Source organism: Balaenoptera physalus (assembly GCF_965194825.1).
Source record: "Balaenoptera physalus genome assembly, chromosome: 6".
Lineage (NCBI taxonomy): Eukaryota > Metazoa > Chordata > Mammalia > Artiodactyla > Balaenopteridae > Balaenoptera > Balaenoptera physalus.
Window position 1 is genome coordinate 90,506,011 of NC_138885.1, and position 15,539 is coordinate 90,521,549.

The 15,539-nt window shown below is 41.6% G+C and overlaps 1 long non-coding RNA gene across 1 annotated transcript in view; it reads right to left on the bottom strand.

The window, feature by feature from the left end:
- LOC309663390 overlaps positions 1-15,539 on the bottom strand; it is an 87,929-nt gene that overhangs the window by 31,127 nt on the left and 41,263 nt on the right. Inside the window, exon 9 of the long non-coding RNA XR_014265231.1 lies at positions 2,474-2,780. This is a non-coding gene — a long non-coding RNA (uncharacterized lncRNA). The remainder of the gene's footprint in view (positions 1-2,473; positions 2,781-15,539) is intronic.

Below are 15,539 nucleotides of genomic sequence, written 5' to 3' on the forward strand. Positions count from 1 at the left end.
TCCTGTCTGCCGGGGTGTCCGCCGCTGCTGTGCAGGGCGGCAGGAGAGAGTATTTGCTTTCCTGGCGTTTACTGTCCCCTTCAAGTTTTCCTGGGGTCCTATTCACCCCCCATAAGGAAGGCTCTCCCAGCCCTACAGGAACATTGCAGTCTTTTCCAGAATGCTATTGGAGGGCTGTCAGGCTGGCCAGAAGAATTCAAAGCGTTCCGGGAACCCACAAAAGATTTCTTGCAGTTTTTGAGCTATCTGGCAGGCAGTAGAAACCCCTCTTGTGTCAACTGCTAAACGCTGCTGTCCCTGTGTCCTAGATGGAATGCGTCAAAACTCGGCAATATCACAGCTTCACATGTTGGCCATGTGTGCTGGCGGCAGCGGGCTCCAGCTGCTTCGGACGTTCTTATTTGTCACCCGAGGAAAGCAGCTGTGTCAGGGAGTTGGAGGACTTGGGAGGTGACCACAGGACTGGGACCTGTGATGAGCCTCTCCCTTCCGGCCGAGAGAGCGGGGGGGTGGGGGGCCGGGGAAGGGTGCAGCGCGGGGACAGCAGGAGGACGCCCCCCACCGCGGTCACCGCAGGGTCTGCGACAGGCTGCCTACGGTGCCCACCGCGACAGCACCCTGCTCGTGCGCTCTGTGTCACAATCTGTATCTCAAAAGCACTTTACACACATTATCTCATTAATCCTCCGACCGCTCACAATAGTTCTTTGAGCTACACAACGATTTCCTGTAGATTTCCCTACATTGGTGTGAGAATCTTTTTAATGTACTTCAACTGCTACTTTGCAGTGACATGAGCCCAACCATGCATCCTGATAACTCCAAATGGGTCTCTGCTCAGGACATCTGCTTCTGAGGAAAACGGAATTTGACATTAAAAAATCAGTAGTCCTGTTTTCGAAGTGCAAAGCAATAAGTGTGTTTCCAGGGAGTGTCGGTTTATTTTAAAGCAAAGCGAACTTTAATCCATTTAAATAGACACTAAATAAGTTGTAACACCTCTGAAAGCATTAAGCCCACTCTTGGGGTGCCGAGATGGTCGTGTAATTAGAGACTATTTTTTCCCACAGCGCCTCACCACCATCCACCCCACCTCTGCCCCTCACCCAGGGTGGATACCACTTGCATTGCCTGGCCCGGTGTAACTGCTGGGTAAATGTGCTGGACCAAATTCTTCAAACAGCTGACGAGAAGCATGTGAAAAATATAGATCTCTATTTTACATATTTTTAATTTATTTGTAGCTGTAACAGGAAAAATTTTTCCTGTTACAAAATAGCCCAAACCCATGGAATAATAGTAGCAAGCCTATCACTACCCCACGGAACACAACTGAAAAAGGAGACATTATCCATGAAATAAACACACAGGAAACTTCTGTATTCTAAAATTGCAGCAGGAACATTCAGATCAAGAATTATGGCACCAAGTTCCTTGGAGCAAACTAGTCCCCACAGTAAAATTAGGAAGAAAAAAAAACCAAAAAACACCACCACACAACAACAAGAAAAATCAACATTAGAAGGTATAGTTGTATGTGTTCACTTAGAAAAGACACTGAAATCATAAAAAAAAATTAAAAGATTTTAAAACTGGAAAAGTCCTTAATGGGCACTTCTGGAATCTGAAAAAAAAAATGGTTCTGATGAACCTAGGGGCAGGACAGGAATAAAGACACAGACATAGATAATGGAAGACACGGAGGGGGAAGGGTAAGCTGGGATGAAGTAAGAGAGTGGCACGGACACATATACACTACCAAATGTAAAACAGATAGCTAGTGGGAAGCAGCCGCATAGCACAGGGAGATCAGCTCGGTGCTTTGTGACCCCCTTAGAGGGGTGGGATAGGGAGGGTAAGAGGGAGGGAGATGGAAGAGGGAGGGATATGGCGATATATGTATATGTGTAGCTGATTCACTTTGTTATACAGCAGAAACTAACACACCATTGTAAAGCAATTATACTCCAATAAAGATGTTGAAAAAAATGTGGGTATTAGAAAATTAAAAAATATATATTTAGATGTTTCCTTTAAATGAAAGTGCATTTCATTTCATTTCGATCATTCAATAATTATTAAATTATGGAGAAACAGGCTGGAGGAGTTTAGCAACTGCACCAAGGCCTCTAGCTGGCGAGTTAATGACAGGCCAACGATCAGACGCTAACTGAACATCTGTGAATTCTGCCTTTGCTGCCTTTCTCCAGCAACATCGATGAGAACGGTAATCAGTTATGACAATTTTACAGGGCAGAAATTGAGGCAAGTACAGGTGAAAATCACCGAGCAAATTGATAACAGAAAGAGTCACAGGAGTCTGAATGGCTAACTGTTCCACCAAAAAACAGTATTCCTTATTTTAAGAAGTGATTTTCTTAAACCATTTAAATTCTCAGAACATTATGCGTAGACCGAAAATATGCAGATAAACACATTAAAATATTTTAAAACTATTTCCTTCTTTACTTACTTTCCAAGACCTGAACTCGGATTTATGCTTCTCTTGAAAGAATTCCCAAGCTTTCTTTTCCAAGCTGCAGAACTAGGCCTCGCTCAGGGCTCTGGGCTTGCCAGCTGAGGACAAGGAGCAGGACAAGGACCCAGGCTCTGCAGGAACCCGGAGGATCTTCTCAACACTCGACTCCAAGTCTTCAGGATTTGGCTTCAGCAAGAAAGGAGCAAGTCCTGATTCCTTCAGGACCATAATTTCTCCATGAACACACCAAGTTTATTAGTTTCGGAGCTGTTAATTTGACACTTGCCTTCTTAGAGTTTGCCTAAAAATAGAGTGTGGGGGAAGGGCAGGAAGGCAAAACCGAAAACGAAAATGTCAAGGATTCCGACTAGGATGGCAAAAATCATGTCATTTATAACATTTCAGTCAACAGGCTTACTGCGTGCCACATCTTCATAGAAATCCTATTATCAAAGCCACCAGACACTATATTTGCTTCCTAATTATAGACCCTGAGCTAACAGTTACTTTTCCTTCCCTATAATAACAACAACACTTTGTATTTATCTAGCGCCTTTCTTCCAACAAGCTCAAAATGCTTTGCAGACATTAACTCCTGAATCCCAGGCCTCTGGCAAGTGGCATCCGGGTGTTTCTTGGGATTGTGTACGTCTGGTGATTGGTCATGGGGTACTCGAACAGCTAGATTTCCATGAGTGCATTTTCCTTGACTTTATCAATTATAGGAATACAGCCAATGTGCAGAAATGAACCTTTACTGGGCTGGTTTGTGCTAGTCTCTACAATTTGTTTTTGGGGAAAACAAGGCACAGAGCAGCCAAGGACTTAGAGAGTGACCCTGAAGGAGCTGAACTCTTGGGCCTATGAGCCAACAACAAAAATGCTGTCTCCATTGTTTGCTTTTACTTGGTCAAGTCCTACTCTGGACTTGCAACAAACCCGGAGAATTCTTGGGTCTGATGAAGCTTCCATTTTGGACATCCTTCTTTCTACCTTTGCTTCCTTATTATCACTTGTAAACATCTTTAGACAGTTGTTTACTAATTCCAATCTTGAGTTTAGCTGTAAGGATCTTGATCACATCTATGATGTTATCCTATCACAAGCAACCCCTGGGGTGCTTAGGGCCCCCAGAACCAAAAAACAAAACATAGGTTAGGGGTTGCCTTTTAAACAGTTTAGTTGGAGACCTCAGATTTCTACCTTACACTGTTACTGAAAGTTTCCAAATGGATTTCCTCAGTGGGTTCCTTTAAAACTTAACTGAAAACACAGTATAGGATTGCAGAATCTTGGAGTTAGAAAAAACTTGGAGGCCTTCTAGAATTCCGTCTCCAATATTGCTGACATACCATCATTCAACTGTTCCTTGAACATTTCCAGTTTTCAAGAAACTCAGACAACAGCCCATTTATTTTTTTAATAACTCCCATTGATAGAAATGTCTTCATTATACAGGGCTGAAGTCATCTGCCCTATAACTTCATCTCATTCAAACTAGTTTTGCCCTTGAAAGAACCCGACTTACATCAATCAGTCTTCCAAACAACAGCTCTGCAAAACTTTAAGAAAACAATAATGTTCCCTTTCAGCTTTTTCTTTGCTAGGTTAAACACTCCGTGTTTTTAGTAGTCCCTCACGTGACATGTTTTCCAGATCCTTCGCCTTCCTAGGTGCCATCCTCTGAGCTTCACCTATCAGTAGTATCCTTGAAACCCACTTGTGTTCTGACCAGTACAGATCACTATGGAACTCCATCTCCTATTATATGGTCCTCTGTGCCTCTAGTAAAGCGGCTTAGGGTTTCATCATATTTTGATAGTCATAACATTCCCCTGGCCACTATTCATTTGGAATTCAGCTAAACTCCTAGGTCTTTCTCGCCTTAACTAAAAGTAATGCAGGCTTCTCTCATTCTGTTCTTGCAAAGTTGGATTTTGAACCATTGGTCCCCACAAAAACTAATTTGGTTAGTTTCATGTCTAGCATATTGAAATCATTCTGGTTTTTATGTTGTCATGTTGGAGCTGCTCTCTCCATGTTTGAATCCTGACTCATATGATAAATCTTTTTTTGTGCTTTCAGTTGTTCACTAATACACAAAGATCCACTATGTAGCTGGTATTATTCTAGATGAGAGGAATACAAAAATAAATAAGATTGCTTGTCCTCAAAGCATTCACTGTCTAGAGAGATGAGAGATGGGGAGAATGAGACGTCAAGTTGAGCGGTAGGTTGGAGTCAGCGTGATGGCCATCACTTACCTCATTAAGGAGATTGAACTTGGCCCTCTGGACCCTAGGAAATTTTCAAGCAGGGGAATAACCTGATCAGATGTCTGTGTTAGGAGAACATCTCTGGCAGAAGCTAGGATGATGGGTTGAAGGAAAAACTACTGGAGCCGAAGAGGCCAGTTAGGACGTTATTGCAAATTTTCAGGTAAGAGTTAATAAGAGTTGAAATACTGCAGGGGCAATGGGAGAGAACAGGAGGGGACAGAAATGAGACTTTTCAGGAGGTGGAATCAGTAAGATTATGAGACTGGTAAAATAAAAAGAATAAGGAAGAGGAAGAGGTCAAGAGTACTCTCAGGAGTTCAGTTTCAGTACATGGTGTTATTTGCAGAGGTTAGAAAGCTTAAGACAAGCAGAAACTACTCGAAGGAGAAACGGCTGTAATTGGAAGCTATAGGTTTGCAATTTTCTCCAATATTTTTCCGTACCCTGGGATCATAAGGAAAGAAAAGAGAGGGCTGAATTATTCCAAAGGTGGGATATTGGTAGGTTGGAAGTAACAGGAGAATAAAGGACTGAGCTGCAGTGCATGTAAATGTCACCCCAATCACTGGGTCCAGTGGAGGAAGAAGTTGATATATTGTAGTGACAGGGAAGGGCTGGGCCACTGGAAGTGGGAAAGCAGTTGTGGTGGAAATTCAGGAATGGGAAAGGCCAGGGTTAGGAGATTGTGCTAGCCATCTAGGTCATTGAAGAAAATGAAGTTCTCAGTAGTAAATTCCCCAAAACCTCTTTGGGTTGACCTCAGCCCATTAACCGATGCCAGCTCTAACTGTGCTTTACAATCAACAAAGGGACATTTCCTTGTCTTCTCCACAAGGCAATCATGTGTGGCTTTATCAGACACCTTACCAATGATGTTCACTATGTTGAGAACATTTCACCCAATAACCCAATAAAAACATGAAAAGTTCTTTATCATGAAGGTTCTTAGTTATCCTATGTTAGCACCTAGCAATCACTCCATTCTTATCTAAGTATTTGTCTCTTTGATTACCCACTCTTAAAACTTGGAAGCCATTAACAATCAAATTTACCATTCTACATTTTTCCCATTTCTGAAAATCAAGGACACGTTTTGCCAGCTACATTCTTTAAGCAATCTCTGCCCCTCTTTCTTCGTGATTTCTTAAAAATCCACAGGCATTTATGAGATCACACCATAAAATGTTACTTAAAGTTCTGAGCTGTGCCTTGCCTGGGCCTTGTGTTGAAGACACACCAAAAATGATAAATTCTGCGCCAGGACACACCACCTCCTCTATTTTCTTAAGCAAGCTTGCTCTACTCTTTCTAGTTTGAGGAAATTATTTTCCTTAATAGACCAGATGATGTCAACACAGGAGTTGAGGAGCTCTGCTTCTTATACATCACTTTTTTACATTATAAACTTTCCTAGATTTTCCTTGTTTCTTTTCCTTTTGCAAACATAGCTTGAATGGCTTTTGCTTGTTTTTTTTGTTGTTATTGTTGTTGTTTGTGCAAGTCTCAGTTCCAGAAGGATTTTAGCTTTCCTGGATCTATTATTCTAATTCCTGCTACTCTATTGTGTATATATGTCATTGGGAAGTGTCTTAAGACAGGTTTTCTCAGAATCAGACCCTGAGACAAGAATGTATATGCAAGGGATTTCTTAATGAAGTAAACCCAGGCAAATCCAGTGAGAGAGGGGAGGAAGAAAGACAGCAAAGGGAAAGAAACCAAGCAAGGATATAATTCAAGCAGAGGCCCAGCCTCAGCCTGACCTTGCAGTGTTTGTCCCCAGCTGAAGCAAGGGAACTGGGCTTTCATAATCCTGTGCCAGTCAATCACTGGTTAGGGGCTACAGGGCAGGGAGAGGGGTAGAAGGTGAGTGTGTGGGGGGCATAAACTGCTAGGTCCCTCTGGCTGTCTGCTTGGGAATGTGTGTGTGTGTGTGTGTGTGTGTGTGTGTGTGTGTGTGTGTATGCATGCCCAGTAGTTCAAGGGCAATCTTCCGAAGATAGTTGCAGGTACCACCTGGTAGAAGCAAAGGCACACAGAAACTGAACGGGGAATCTGAGGGAATTTGTGTTCAATATTGACAGTGTTTGTTTATTGTCAATGTATGCCAAGACTCATATTACCGTGTTCAAGAGGTCAAATATTCTATTTTTATCTTTTTTATACTTCTCTTTGAAATCTGAGGCCATCAAAGGCTTGTTTGTTCAATCAAGTTGGTTTCCAAGGTGTCTCTCTTTTCTGTGACAGGATCATTTGTGTCTGTATTGTCACAATTCCACTTTTGGAGCCCACTGGTTTCCTGAGTTGTCTTCTCCTGTACAGCCTGGAGTACCCTGCCCCACTGAGTTGCTCACACCAGGTGTCATTCCTGAGTCCTCTCCTCTCCATCAGGACCCCAACCTTACACATTCACAGTTACTCAAAAGTTACCCAGCCCTGTCCTTCCTACCTCCAAACTATGTCTCATATCCATCTACTTCCTTCCGTTCTTACTGCCTGTGTGAGTTATGATCACCTCTTGCTTATATTCTCCCAAAATCTTCCTAATTGTTCTCTAGAATTTCACATTTGTGCCCTGTAATCCATTTTCTGCATGGTACCTGGAATGATCTTCTTAAAACACCCAGCAGGCCCTGTCACCCTACGCTTAAAGATTCCAAGGCATTTACAATGAAAGTCCACTCCTCCCCGTGGTTTCCAAGCTGCTGCCTGCACCTCCAGCCTCATCCTGAGCCTCTTGCCCCCTTGTTCACTGCACTTCTGCCCAGATTACTATACTTCTGTTCCTCCTCCTGACCTCGGTGATTTTCTCCATGGCGTTTCTCAGTCTGCAATGTTCTCCCTCCCACTCATCACTTGGCTACTTCCTGTGGATCCCTCAGATATCAGTCTTTTCCTGACCTAGGTAAAGTCGGTCCCCCATCCTGTTATTCTCTCTCACAATATGCCCAGCACAATGGGAAGAGAAGCTATGGCAAGGCTGCTATTTTCCTAGATGGTATTTATCACAGTTTATAATTAAATATTCATTTATGTCTTACTTCCTTAGTATCTGTCTCTCTTGTTAGACTATAAGATTCATTCCTGTGATAAACCATAATGTCCTGTGATAAACCATAATGGAAAAGAGTATTAAAAAAAAGAATGTCTGCATGTGTAGAACTGAGTCACTTTGCTGCACAGCAGAGATTGGCACAGCACTGTAAATCAACTATACTTCAATAAAAAAATAAAATATAAAAAAATTTCATAAGGGAAGAATGCATCTATTTTATTCCTTGATGTATAGTCAATAACAGTTGTTGAATAATGAGTAAGCTCTTATTTGTAAAAATAGTTTTGAAATCTATCATCCTATGCTGGGGACACAGACTTGAGTTGCAAAAAACAGCTTCTGTTTACAAAACAGCCATCAGAATGTGAAGAAAAGCTATGATAAGGTGACATTTAGACCCTCATGGTGAGCTGGACCCAGATCTTTTCATTTGTGAACTTCTCAAAGAAGTTCTTGGGACTTAAAAGCCCCCCAAAAGAGCAATAGCATAGAATAGGTGCATTATGGGCTGAATGGTTGAATTCATGTGTTGAAGTCCTAACCCCCAGCACCTCAGAATATGACTGCATTTGGAGACAGGGTCTTCACAGAGGTAATTAAGTAAAAATGAGATCATTAGGGTGGGTCCTAAACCAATATGATGTCCTTGTAAGAAAAGGAGATTAGGACACAGACACATGTGAAGGGAAGACTATGTGAACACACAGAGAGAAGACGGCCATCTGCAAGCCAAGGAGAGAGGCCTCAAAAGACACCAAGCCTGCCGATACATTGATCTCAGACTTCTAGTCTCCAAAACTGTGAGAAAATATGTTTCTGTTGTTTAAGCCACCCAGTCTGTGGTACTTTGTTAGAGCATCCCGAACTAACTGAGGCACTTGAGGAAGTCATATCTAAGGTGAAAAAAGCATTTTTCCTGACGTAGCTGAGGGCCCGATAAGTATGGATTCATGCTACACCAGAGTTAACCGTAAATTCTAGGATTTGCTCCATTCTTGGGGGGTGAGGTGGAGCCATAGCCCAAAGGACTCCTTCTTACCTACACCACAGGAAACGTGCAGGTGGATCTGAGGCCTCACTGCAGGTCCACTGAAGAGCAGCTCTTACCACCCCACAGGGTCACTTCAGTAATTAAGACAATGTGACAATCATAGAGTTATAATTTGGGAGGTAAAAAGTGTGTTTCACCTCCCCACTCACACTTCAGCCTCTTCTCACTATGCCCACTAAAATACGTTAATTTCTGAACATTAATCACTATAGGGAATCACCACTTACAGTGAATTGGAGACTCACTATAGGAATCTCCGATTATTCCACTTATAGGGAATCTCCAGTTTTCACTCATCTGAGTATGTCTGCAATCAACAAGAGAGTGGATATGTCCACAACACTGACCCCAAAGATTTTCCAGATCTGGGATCCTCAGAGACTTCTAGTTTAAAATCTGACTTGTTTGTCTATTACTTTGCAGTATTGCCCTTAAAGATGCATTGCATTGAGTTAAGACATTTTCTGCCTTTTAAGTGCTAGAACTCCTAGGAGGTGGTGTGTGTGTGTGTGTGTGTGTGTGTGTGTGTGTGTATCTATATTTGGTCAAACTCTTAGTTTGTCATTTTAGGATAAAAATTCTCTTCTAATCTTTTCAACATACTTATACAATTAAGTGAGCTTAATATTTCATAGATTTTTGACTCAAGTTCAAGAAAATCTTTGTAAGTATTTCTTTAGCTCAGACCTTTAGACCAGCATATTCTAATCATTCACTAAAATGGTAGCAAAGTTTAATAGGAAAGCCAATTGGGTATAAAAAAGAGAAGTGGGATGAAATTGAGCAAAGAAAAATATAGAATGTATATTGGGTGAAAATCTACTTAAAAAGAAAAAGCTGGATCATAGTGAACATCGAGCTTGGTAGAATATTAGAGAACCCTGTTTATTCAAGAACTTGGGGGGAGGAGCTTCAAGATGGCAGAAGAGTAAGACGTGGAGATCACCTTCCACCCCACAAATACATCAGAAATACATCTACATGTGGAACAACTCCTACAGAACACCTACTGAACGCTGGCAGAAGACCTCAGACCTCCCAAAAGGCAAGAAACTCCCCACGTACCTGGGTAGGGCAAAAAAGAAAAAAGATAAAACAGAGACAAAAGAATAGGGACGGGACCTGCACCAGTGGGAGGGAGCTGTGAAGGAGGAAAGGTTTCCACACACTAGGAAGCCCCTTCGCGGGCGGAGACTGCAGGGGGCGGAGGGGGAGCTTCGAAGCCACGGAGGAGAGCGCAGCCACAGGGGTGCAGATGGCAAAGCAGAGAGATTCCCACACAGAGGATCGGTGCCGACCAGCAGTCACCAGCCCGAGAGGCTTGTCTGCTCAGCCGCCGGGGCGGGCGGGGGCTGGGAGCTGAGGCTCGGGCTTCGGTCGGATCCCAGGGAGAGGGCTGGGGTTGGCTGCGTGAACACAGCCTGAAGGGGGCTAGTGCGCCACAGCTAGCCGGGAGGGAGTCCGGGAAAAGGTCTGGAGCTGCCGAAGAGGCAAGAGACTTTTTCTTGCCTCTTTGTTTCCTGGTGCGCGAGGAGAGGGGATTCAGAGCGCCGCTTAAAGGAGCTCCAGAGACGGGCGCGAGCCGCGGCCATCAGCACGGACCCCAGAGACGGGCATGGGACGCAAAGGCTGCTGCAGCCACCAAGAAGCCTGTGTGGGAGCACAGGTCACTATCCACACCTCCCCTCCCAGGAGCCTGTGCAGCCCGCCACTGCCAGGGTCCCACGATCCAGGGACAACTTCCCCGGGAGAACGCACGGCGCACCTCAGGCTGCTACAACGTCAAGCTGGCCTCTGCTGCTGCAGGCTCGCCCCGCATCCGTACCCCTCCCTCCCCACGGCCTGAGTGAGCCAGGGCCCCCGAATCAGCTGCTACTTTAACCCCGTCATGTCTGAGCGAAGAAGAGACGCCCTCAGGCGACCTACACACAGAGGCGGGTCCAAACCCAAAGCTGAACCCCGGGAGCTGTGCGAACAAACAAGAGAAAGGGAAATTTCTCCCAGCAGCCTCAGGAGCAGCAGATTAAATCTCCACAATCAACTTGATGTACCCTGCATCTGTGGAATACCTGAATAGACAACGAATCATCCCAAACTGAGGAGGTGGACTTTGGGAGCAACGATATACATATATTTTTTCCTTTTTCTCTTTTTGTGAGTGTGTATGTGTATGCTTCTGTGTGTGATTTTGATTTTGTCTGTATAGCTTTGCTTTTACCATTTGTCCTAGGGTTCTGTCTGTCCGTTTTTTTTGTTTTGTTTTGTTTTGTTTTTTTACTATAGTTTTGTTTTTAACTTTTTTACTATAGTTTTTAGTGCTTGTTATCATTGGTGGATTTGTTTTTTGGTTTGGTTGCTCTCTCTTTCCTTCTTTTTTATTACTTAAAAATTTTTTTAATAATTATTTTTTATTTTAATAACTTTTTATTTTATTTTATTTTATCTTCTTCTTTCTTTCTTTCTTTCTTTTTCTCCCTTTTATTCTGAGTCATGTGGATGACAGGCTCTTGGTGTTCCAGCCAGGCATCAGGGCTGTGCCTCTGAGGTAGGAGAGCCAAGTTCAGGACATTGGTCCACAAGAGATCTCCCAGCTCCAACATAATATCAAATGGCAAAAATCTCCCAGAGATCTCCATCTCAACGCCAAGACCCAGATCCACTCAATGACCAGCAAGCTACAGTGCTGGACACCCTATGCCAAACAACTAGCAAGACAGGAACACAACCTCATCCATTAGCACAGAGGCTGCCTAAAATCATAATAAGGCCACAGACACCCCAAAACACACCACCAGACATGGACCTGCCCACCAGAAAGACAAGATCCAGCCTCATCCACCTGAACACAGGCACTAGTCCCCTCCACCAGGAAGCCTACACAACCCACTGAACCAACCTTAGCCACTGAGGGCAGACACCAAAAACAACAGGAACTAAGAAACTGCAGCCTGCGAAAAGGAGACCCCAAACACAGTAAGTTAAGCAAAATGAGAAGACAGAGAAACACACAGCACATGAAGGAACAAGGTTAAAACCCACCAGACCTAACAAATGAAGAGGAAATAGGCAGTCTACCTGAAAAAGAATTCAGAATAATGATAGTAAAGATGATCCAAAATCTTGGAAATAGAATGGAGAAAATACAAGAAATGTTTAACAAGGACCTAAAAGAACTAAAGAGAAAACAAACAGTGATGAACAACAAATTAATGAAATTAAAAATTCTCTAGAAGGGATCAATAGCAGAATAACTGAGGCAGAATGGATAAGTGACCTGGAAGATAAAATAGTGGAAATAACTGCTGCAGAGCAGGATAAAGAAAAAAGAAAGAAAAGAATTGAGGACAGTCTCAGTGACCTCTGGGACAACATTCAACACACCAACATTCGAATTATAGGGGTCCCAGAAGAAGAAGAGAAAAAGAAAGGGACTGAGAAAATATTTGAAGAGATTATAGTTGAAAACTTCCCTAACATGGGAAAGGAAATAATTAATCAAGTCCAGGAAGCACAGAGAGTCCCATACAGCATAAATCCAAGGAGAAACACGCCAAGACACATATTAATCAAACTATCAAAAATTAAATACAAAGAAAAAATATTAAAAGCAGCAAGGGAAAACCAACAAATAACACACAAGGGAACACCCATAAGGTTAAGAGCTGATCTTTCAGCAGAAACTCTGCAAGCCAGAAGGGAGTGGCAGGACATATTTAAAGTCATGAAAGGGAAAAACCTACAACCAAGATTACTCTACCCAGCAAGGATCTCATTCAGCTTTGACAGAGAAATTAAAACCTTTACAGACAAGCAAAAGCTAAGAGAATTCAGCACCACCAAACCAGCTTTACAACAAATGCTAAAGGAACTTCTCTAGGCAGGAAACACAAGACAAGGAAAAGACCTACAATAACAAACCCCAAACAATTAAGAAAATGGAAATAGGAACATACATATCGATAATTACCTTAAATGTAAATAGATTAAATGCTCCAACCAAAAGACATAGACTGGTTGAATGGATACAAAAACAAGACCCATATATATGCTGTCTACAAGAGACCCACTTCAGACCTAGGGACACATACAGACTGAAAGTGAGGGGATGGAAAAAGAGATTCCATGCAAATGGAAATCAAAAGAAAGCTGGAGTCGCAATTCTCATATCAGACAAAACAGACTTTAAAGCAAAGACTATTACAGGAGACAAAGAAGGAGACTACATAATGATCAAGGGATCAAACCAAGAAGATATAACAATTGTAAATATTTATGCACCCAACATAGGAGCACCTCAATACATAAGGCAAATACTAACAGCCATAAAAGGTGAAATCGACAGTAACACAATCATAGTAGGGGACTTTTACACCACACTTTCACCAATGGACAGATCATCCAAAATGAAAATAAATAAGGAAACACAAGCTTTAAATGATACATTAAACAAGATGGACTTAATTGATATTTATAGGACATTCCATCCAAAAACAACAGAATACACTTTCTTCTCAAGTGCTCATGGAACATTCTCCAGGATAGATCATATCTTAGGTCACAAATCATGCCTTGGTAAATTTAAGAAAATTGAAATCGTACCAAGTATATTTTCCAACCACAACGTTATGAGACTAGATATCAATTACAGGAAAAACTCTGTAAAAAATACAAACACATGGAGGCTAAACAATACACTACTTAATAACCAAGAGATCACCGAAGAAATCAAAGAGGAAATAAAAAAATACCTAGAAACAAATGACAATGAAAACACGATGACCCAAAACCTATGAAATGCAGCAAAAGCAGTTCTAAGAGGGAAGTTTATAGCAATACAATCCTACCTCAAGAAACAAGAAACATCTCAAATAAACAACCTAACCTTACACCTAAAGCAATTAGAGAAAGAAGAACAAAAAAACCCCAAAGTTAGCAGAAGGAAAGAAATCATAACGATCAGATCAGAAATAAATGAAAAAGAAATGAAGGAAATGATAGCAAAGATCAATAACACTAAAAGCTGGTTCTTTGAGAAGATAAACAAAATTGATAAACCATAAGCCAGACTCATCAAGAAAAAAAGGGAGAAGACTCAAATCAATAGAATTCGAAATGAAAAAGGAGACGTAACAACTGACACTGCAGAAATACAAAGGATCATGAGAGATTATTACAAGCAACTATAGGCCAATAATACGGGCAACCTGGAAGAAATGGACAAATTCTTAGAAATGCACAACCTTCTGAGACTGAACCAGGAAGAAATAGAAAATACGAACAGACCAAGCACTGAAATTGAGACTGTGATTAAAAATCTTCCAACAAACAGAAGCCCAGGACCAGATGGCTTCACAAGCGAATTATATCAAACATTTAGAGAAGAGCTAACAACTATCCTTCTCAAACTCTTCCAAAATATAGCAGGGGGAGGAACACTCCCAAACTCATTCTATGAGGCCACCATCCCCCGATACCAAAACCAGGCAAAGATGTCACAAAGAAAGAAAACTACAGGCCAATATCACTGATGAACATAGATGCAAAAATCCTCAACAAAATACTAGCAAACAGAATCCAACAGCACATTAAAAGGATCATACACCATGATCAAGTGGGGTTTATCCCAGGAATGCAAGGATTCTTCAATATATGCAAATCAGTCAATGTGATACACCATATTAACAAATTGAAGGAGAAAAACCATATGATCATCTCAATAGATGCAGAGAAAGCTTTTGAAAAAATTCAACACCCATTTATGATAAAAACCCTCCAGAAAGTAGGCATAGAGGGAACTTACCTCAACATAATAAAGGCCATATATGACAAACCCACAGCCAACATCATCCTCAATGGTGAAAAACTGAAACCATTTCCACTAAGTTCAGGAACAAGATAAGGTTGCCCACTCTCACCACTATTATTCAACAAAGTTTTATAAGTTTTAGCCACAGCAATCAGAGAAGAAAAAGAAATAAAGGGAATCCAAATCGGAAAAGAAGAAGTAAAGCTGTCACTGTTTGCAGATGACATGATACTATACATAGAGAATCCAAAAGATGCCACCAGAAAACTACTAGAGCTAATCAATGAATTTGGTAAAGTAGCAGGATACAAAATTAATGCACAGAAATCTCTTGCATTCCTATACACTAATGATGAAAAAGCTGAAAATGAAATTAAGAAAACACTCCCATTTACCATTGCAACAAAAAGAATAAAATACCTAGGAATAAACCTACCTAAGGAGACAAAAGACCTGTATACAGAAAACTATAAGACAGTGAAGAAAGAAATTAAAGATGATACAAATAGATGGAGAGATATACCATGTTCTTGGATTGGAAGAATCAACATTGTGAAAATGACTATACTACCCAAAGCAATCTACAGATTCAAGGCAATCTCTATCAAACTACCACTGCCATTTTTCACAGAACTAGAACAAAAAATTTCACAATTTGTATGGAAACACAAAAGACCCCGAATAGCCAAAGCAATCTTGAGAAAGAAAAACGGAGCTGGAGGAATCAGGCTCCCTGACTTCAGACTATACTACAAAGCTACAGTAATCAAGACAATATGGTACTGGCCCCAAAACAGAAATATAGATCAATGGAACAGGATAGAAAGCCCATAGGTAAATGCACGCACATATGGTCACCTTATATTTGATAA